Genomic DNA, 8,271 nt, shown 5'->3' on the forward strand with positions numbered 1-8,271 from the left:
ATGACTGAGCCACGAAACCTGACAGTCATTTGGTCAGGGAAACTGATAGTCACTCAGTCAATAACCTGTCACTCCATTACACACCCCAGACAGTGACTCCGTTACTAACCTATCACTCTATCATACTCCCCAGTCAATAACACATCAAATTTCCAAATGACTATCTGCGATCTTTGGAATATAGTAAAAGAAACAGATCATTTCACCCTTACGCATGTTCTCATAGTAGTGAGATCATGGCAAAACTTGGACTAAAATCATTATATCTGCCTTTGCCCCATACAGCTTAATTTCTATGGTTAACAAATAAATCAACCTCGGATTTAAAATTTACAATTAATCTAACAATTGCCATTTTCTGAAAGAGTTCCAAATTTCAACCACGATTTGTGTGTGTAGAATTATTTTTTTTAAAATTTCGCTCCTGAAAGGTCTTTAGCACTTGGCTCTCCCTCTCAATTCTAGAAATCCCAACCAGCAGAAACAGAGGGAAACTATCAGTCCCTACCTGTTCTCATTAATTTCTTGAAATCTTCAATATAATTATCACTATAACCTTTTAAATTAGTGGGAATACAAAATCCAGTTTGAGTAATCTTTTATTTGACCCTTGAAGCTCAGCTGTCAAACTGTTTCATCTACACTGTTTATCCTCCAAGGTCTGAAGAAATCCTACACAGAATCATTTGCAGTTCTTCAGGTGTGTTCAAACTAGGGTTTCTTAGTTGAAGTATGATTTCAAACTTATGTTGTAATGCCAGCATTCTGTTACATTTTTGATTATTTTCTGTACCTGTTAATGGCACAGGTCTCAAGCTGTCTGCAGCTTGTGCAGACATCACAGGAAAAATGTCTCAGTATCTGGTTTGAGTTTACGCCTGGTGTAGTATAATTCCAGATCCCCTCAGATCTTCATTTCTCTCTGATCTGAGAATGTTTTTAGAATAGCACAACTCATGGATAGAATTCTAATCTTATTCTGTTCTGGATGGACTTCGGCAATTCCACACAATGTAATGCAGCTCCTCATCCATTTTAAAATATTGTGCAGAATTTTTAAAATGTCACAGAATGGTGAGAATTGCAACCACGAAACATGAAAACTTAGTCATTGAGAGCTTGGTGCCTTTGCTGACCTGGCTGATTAGAGCTCCTTGTGGTTGGCTTGAGTTTGGTTAAGTAAGTGGACAAAACTATGGCAAAAGAGTTCAATGTGGAGAAGTGAGAGACTATCCACTTTGGATTAGTGAAAGACAAATTAGAATGATTTCTTTCAAAAACTGGAGACTGTGAAGACCAGGTACGGAAAATAATAGAGAAGACTAGTTGAATGATGAATGTATCTTATTAAGATTAGAATACAAAGGAGGGAAAGGTTTCCTTCTGTCTTGCAGAACCTGCTAAACTGTGTTCAACTCAGGAAGGAAATATTGACCCTGGATGTGCTAAATTTTTAAGGGTAATTCACATAAATTACACTATATTCCATTGTGTTTGGTAGGTTGATGGGTGAATCAGGGTACAATCCCCACCATTTAAGGTGACAAGGACAGAGGCTTGGAGTACAGTGGTGAGTAACTTCATTGGATGAGTGCAGCTCTACACTATCCAGGACAAAGCAGCCTGCTTGATTGGCGCCCCATCCTTAAGCCTTCCCTAACTCCAGCCCCTGTGTACAGTAGCAATGTTGTGCCAGATGCATTACAGCAACTTGTTAAGTCTCCTTCAAGTGCTTCTTCTAAACATGCAAAACCGCTGCCACTAGGGGACACAAGCGAGGTAGATGCACCACAATCTGCAACTTCCCCTCCAAATTACAGACAACAGTTTTCTACTGTTTCCATGTCCAAATCTTTGAACTCCTTTCCTAACAGTACGCTGGGTGTATCTACAAAATTTTGACTATAGCAGCTGAAGGCAGTTCATCACACCTTCTCAAGGGAAATTAGACAGGGCAATAAGTGCTGGCCTTGTCAGATTAAATGGTCTGTGTTTTAGACAGAAGTGTATGTTCAGTGGTTGGGCTTAGGAGTTCACAATCAAATTCCATAAATCACTGATATCTTGACCATAATTAGTAAATAATGATATTTTTCAACGTATGTGTCCAGGTTGTGTTTGCAAATATTCACCTTCCTGCCTCTCAGATCTTCTTTCTTTTCCTGGATCCTATTCTCCATTGACCATTTCAATTGTAAACCCAATAGTCACCACCCTCTCCACCTCTCATCCACCCCAGTCTGTACTCTGGGGAAGACAGTGGCATTGTGGTAACATGCCTGGTCTAGTAATTCAATAGCTCGTGCTATAACTTTGGGGACATGGGTTCAAATCCTGCCATGCAGCTGGCAGAATCCCAAATAAATTAATCAACTCTGCAATTGAAAGCTGGTCCCAGTGACCTTGAAACTACTATCAATCGTAAAAACTAAGTCCGTTCTTTGTGTGGCTCCAGATGCAAGGCAATTTTGTCATCATAGCAAATGGTCTAGCAAGCTTCTCAGTTCAAGGTAAATTGGGTAACAAATACTGGCCATGCTAGTAACAATCAATAAATAAATAGAATAAATGTTTAAAAAAAGTACAATCTTAGAGTCAGGTCATTCAGGGTAAAATCAGGAAGCACTTCCTCACATGAAAGATAGTGGAAATCTGTAATTCTCTGCTCCAAAGGAATATTAACACTGGGTGTCAGTTGGTGATTTAAATATTGAAATGGATAGGTTTTGTTACTTGTGTGTATTGAAGGAGATGGAGCAAAGGTGTATAGATATCATAACATCTTGTTTTATACCAGCAGGCTTGGCCAGACAGCATCACCATCAATGTGAACTGTATACAGGGTGTTGGGAAGCTTACACACAGGAGCCCGATGGTCTTTTTCATTCTTACAGCTCAACTCCAAGCAATTACATTTATTCAAAAGCAGAGCTGAGTGACATTGAAATGCAAGTCTTTAAACATACATGTTCCAAGAGGAGAGTCATATCATCTGTGAGCAGGTTGATTAAAAATACTAAACAGACATTATCCTGGAAGTATTCATATAAACAACCAATATTTGCTCTTCTGGATAGTGCAGAGCAGATGCAGTATAGCATGGATAAATATGAGGTTATCCACTTTGATAGCAAAAATAGGAAGGCAGATTATTATCTGGCTGTAAATCGAGAGAGGAGAATATTCACCAAGACCTGGGTGTCTTTGTTGATGAGGACTTCATCTTATTAATAGGGATGATTATCTTGGTCAGAGCAAGAGCAAAGAAGTGAAAGGGTTAATGTTTAGTCAAAACCAATCTCTAATCATGCATTGAAACAGGGAATAAGTAGATGAATTGTTTAATCAATTCCTTTCAAAATAGGCAGTCTGGTAGATAGGAACAATAGAAAAGGATCCTGCCACAACAAGTTGCATTAAGTTGGATGTAATTTCCGATTATAACAGGACAACTTGACTGAAAGGTCCTTTTCTGATTTTAAAAATATTGATTGCGTAAACCAGTCAAATCTAAAATCTCCTTGCTCATTCTCGGGCTGTACACCTGCCTAATGGATTATACCATATTAATTAACCTGGGAAGATTTAAACCAATGTTTTCAGCTGCTCCATGAACTATTGTCACCATTTCCTGGTCATTCAGACTGAATCAGTCTTACTTGACTCTAAACTGGATTTCCCATCCTACTGTCTCTCCATTACCAAGGCAGCATACTGCAGTACCAAGTGTCAGTTGTATCTCAGTTAAAAGCAGTTTCGCCTCCAAGTCTAAAGTTGAGGGTTCAAGTCCCATTCCAGGGCTTAAGCTTAAAAGGTCTGAGCTGACACTCAATTGAAAAATAATGAAGAAACTTCGAAGACATGAGCAGCAGTAGACCATTCAAACCCTTGAGCATGCCTCAACATTCAAGATGATCATAGCTGATCATCAAGCTCAATACCCAAATCCCTCCCCCCACCCCCCAATATCCCTTGATCCCTTTAGCCACAAGAGCTATAGCTCCCTCCATCTTGAAAACACAATGTTTTGGCCTAACCCACTTTCTGTGCTAGGTGAATTCCACAAGCTCACTATGGGGTGAAGAAATCTTTCCTTGTCACAGTCCTAAAAGGTTTACCCCTTATCCTTAAACTATGACCACTGGTTTTGGATTCCCTCACCATCAGGAACATCCTTCCTGCATCCAACCTGTCTAATCCTATTGAATTTTATAGGTTTCTTTGACATTTCCACCCCTCATTCTTGTAATTTCTAGTGAACACAGTACAACCACTCCTCATATGTCAGTCCTGCCATCCCAGGAGTCAATTTGGTAAATCTTTGTTGCACTCCCATTATATTAAGAACATCCTTCCTCAGATAAAGAGGCCAAAACCACACACGATATTCCAGGTATGGTCTCAACAATGCTCCGTATAATTGTAGCAAGACATCGTTGTTGCTGTTTCAAAATCCTCTCACTATGAAGTATGAACATTACATTTTCTTTCTTTACTGCCTACTGCACCTACATGCTTAACTTCAGGGGATAGTGCACGAAGACACCCAGGTCTCATTGAATATTCCCCTCACTCGATTTACAGCCAGATAATAATCTGCCTTCTTATTTTTGCTATTAAGCGTGATAACCTCATATTTATTTCTGGATTAGTGGTGCTGGAAGAGCACAGCAGTTCAGGCAGCATCTGAGGAGCAGTAAAATCAACGTTTCGAGCAAAAGCCCTTCATCAGGAATACAGGCAGAGAGCCTGAAGGGTGGAGAGATAAGTGAGAGGAGGGTGGGGGTGGGGGGAAAGTAGCATAGAGTACAATTGGTGAGTGGAGGAGGGGATGAAGGTGATAGGTCGGAGGAGGGGAGGGTGGAGTGGATAGGTGGAAAAGTCTTATTGAGAGAGGAGGAAAACTTCTTTACTTCATATTTATCCATATTGTACTGCATCTGCCCTGCCCTGCCCGCTAACTCAGGCTGGGTAAGCACAGTATGGTCAGAGCTTCTTTATTTGGATGAAAGGTTAAATCCAGGCCCTACCTGCCTTCTCAGGTGAACATAAGATGATTCAATATCATTCCTTTGAATACGAACGGTGCAAATTATCCCTGGAGCCTTGGCCAATATCTATCTCTTGATCATCACAAAATAAAGTATTATCTCATCATTACATTGCTGTCTGAGAGTTTGCTATATGCAAATCTATTTCCATTTCCTACACTACACTTGTGAATACACTGCAAAAACGTACATCATCAGCTGTACTTTGGTATATCCTAAAGTTGTGAAAGGAACTACTGAAATACAAGTATTTTCTTTTGTTTTGTTTCAAGCCTCATTCAGTCACCTAGCCTAAAATGGTTTCCAATTAGCCAAGATTTTGAATCTGAAATGCACAACCTCATTTTAAACCTGGCTGGAGACAATAAGGACTGCAGATGCTGAAAGCCAGAATCAATAGATGTGGAGCTGGGGAAGCACAGCAGCTCAGGCAGCTTCAGAGGAGCAAGGAAATCGAAGCATCAGGCCTGGACCCTGCATCAGTGTCCTGGGTGGAAACGTCAACTTTCCTGCTCCTCTGATGTTGTCTGATCTGCTGTGCTTCTCCATCTCCACATCCAGTGATGTATTTTTAAACGTCATCCTTATGTTCATCTCTATTGCTGTAATCTCCCACAAACCAACAAACACCTTTGATTTCTCTGTGCCTTTGACTCCAGACTCTTCTGCATTGTTCAATCTCTTTGTGTCATAATTGAGAGTCAAGCTTTCACCCATCTCACTCCTGCACTCTGGAATACTTTCCGTTAGCATCTCTACTTCCACTATCCCCTCCTCTGCTTAAAATACCATTACAATCTACCTCTCTGAACAAGTATTTGGTTACCTCTCTTATTAAATCCCTCTTTTGGCCCAATCAGCAACCTGTGCTAAATACCTCAGGTTGCCTTCCAGCACTGAAAGCTCTATTTGATTATATTTTACCTTTGTTTCAGTGATATTTAATCTTTGGTATTTGTTAAATGTTGTGAAACTGGAATAGGCTATCGAGCACTATCAGTGATAATCTTTACAGAACTTCAAAAATATCTATCTGCCAGGATGCATTATCGCATTTGTAGTTATTATTCCACACCGTTAAGTTTGACCATTTCATTGACCACTTTGATAAATTGTGTTTTAAAAACATCAAAAGAAGTGAATATGTCAGTCGGTGCAGTTTTTGCACATTATCTTTTGTGCCTTTGAAAAATGGTAAGATTATCAGAGTTATGGCTCATTTGTCACAAATTTGAATGTTAAATAAGATATTGCATCAAAAGAACAGTGAGTGAAAGACCACGTAAATTTCTCCCACCAATTTCCAAAAATGTGAATACACTGGGATAACCTGGTGAATATCAACCTAACAAAAGCCACAGTCATAAAACCCTCAGAACAACTTGTTCCCAACTCATGACCAATACTGGCAAAACAGGTGGTTGTTCACATTTGTACAGTGCTCTCACCAGCTCAAAATGTCCCAAGGTGCTTTACAACAAATGAAATACTTGTTAAGTGTAGTTATTATTGTGAGACGGGGGAAAAAAAGTCCAGTGTACAGTTGACCCCATTACATGAGCTAAAATCAGTAATCCATTGTCTTGGTCATTGTTAACTTAGTTACATGGCCACAGGTGTTTCCCATGAAGCTGAATATACAACATTGCTCAGAGATGCAATCTTCAAAATCAGCCATAAGTCCTTGGAATAATGTGCTTTCCAGGTTCTCATAAATAATGCACAACAATGATAGTCGAGTGAGTTTTCAGGATTCTTGTTTACTTTTGAAGTTACTTCTGGATTATGACAGGTTGCACACATAGACACTGTTTCCACATCAGCAGGAAATTAAGATATCCCGATGTATGATGTGTATCTTTTTTTTAGCACTCTTAAGATTTTCTTGGGAGTTACCTTTTAATTCTCACTAACTCCTTTATTGAGTAATGCAGTCACGTAGCAACATTAGCATCTGTATTTTTGACCGGAGTATTGGTCTCAGATAGCAGCAAAAGTAGAAGAATTCAAGAACATCTTCAAGAAACATTAACTATAAAACTACAACACAAAGGAAAGCATTGATTTCAATATAGGACAGTATTTAAATTGGCACACGATGACAATCATAAGTTAGCAACAAATTAAGTTATAAAAATTACTGACAAGAACAAAATGCAAAAAAGCCATCAGCAGATTCACCATAGACAGCGTCCTCTCTGGATCCATCACAGTGTAGCTTGGCAACTGCTTTTCCCAAGATCACAAGAAATTACAGAAATTACAGTGAACACAGCTCAGTCCATCACGCAAACGAGTCTCCAAACCATTGACTTCATCTATACTTCCACTGCCTTGGGAAAGTAACTACATAATCAAAGACACCTCTCATCCCAGTTTTACTGTCTTCCAACCCCTTCCATTAGGCTGAAGACATAAAGATTTGATTATACATATAAATAGATTCAAGAACAGCCTCTTCCCCACTGTTATCAGATTTTTGAACAGACATCTCAAGTGTTAATTCTGATCTCTCTTTCTCTGCCCCTTGTCTTGCAGCTGTAACACTGTATTCTGCACTCTGTTCTGCTACCCTCATGCACTTTGTACGATCTGCCTGCAGAGCATGCAAAACAATACTTTTCATGTAGCTCGGTACATATATAAATCAATCAACTTGCCGACTGGGGAAGATCATAAATTATTTATCAGAGTCACTCACTTTGAGCAATTTATAGTATGGCATATGGCCATAAGACATAGGAGCAGAAGTTAGGCCATTCAACCCACTGAGTCTGCTCCACCATTCAATCATAGCTGATAAGTTTCTAACCCTTTTCTCTTGCTCTCTCCCTATAACACTTGATGCCCTTAACAATCAAGAACCTATCTCTCTCTGTCTTAAATACACTCAATGACCTGACCTCTACAGCCTTCTGCAGCAATACATTTGATAGATTCACCATTCTCTAGTTGAAGAAGTTTCTCCTATCTCCATTCTAAAAGGTCTTCCCTTTACTCTAAGGCTGTGCTCTCAGGTCCTAGTCTGTCCTACCAATGGAAACATTTTCCCAATATCCACTCTGTCCAGGCCAGTCAGTATTCTGTAAGATACAATTAGATCCCCACCATCCACCGCCCCCCCCCCTCCCCCCATCCTTCTAAACTCCATTGAGTATAGACCCAGAGTCCTCAAACATTCCTCATATGTTAAGTTTTTCATTCCTGCGATCTTTCTTGT

Source organism: Chiloscyllium punctatum, chromosome 3 (assembly GCF_047496795.1).
Source record: "Chiloscyllium punctatum isolate Juve2018m chromosome 3, sChiPun1.3, whole genome shotgun sequence".
NCBI classification, from domain to species: Eukaryota; Metazoa; Chordata; class Chondrichthyes; order Orectolobiformes; family Hemiscylliidae; genus Chiloscyllium; species Chiloscyllium punctatum.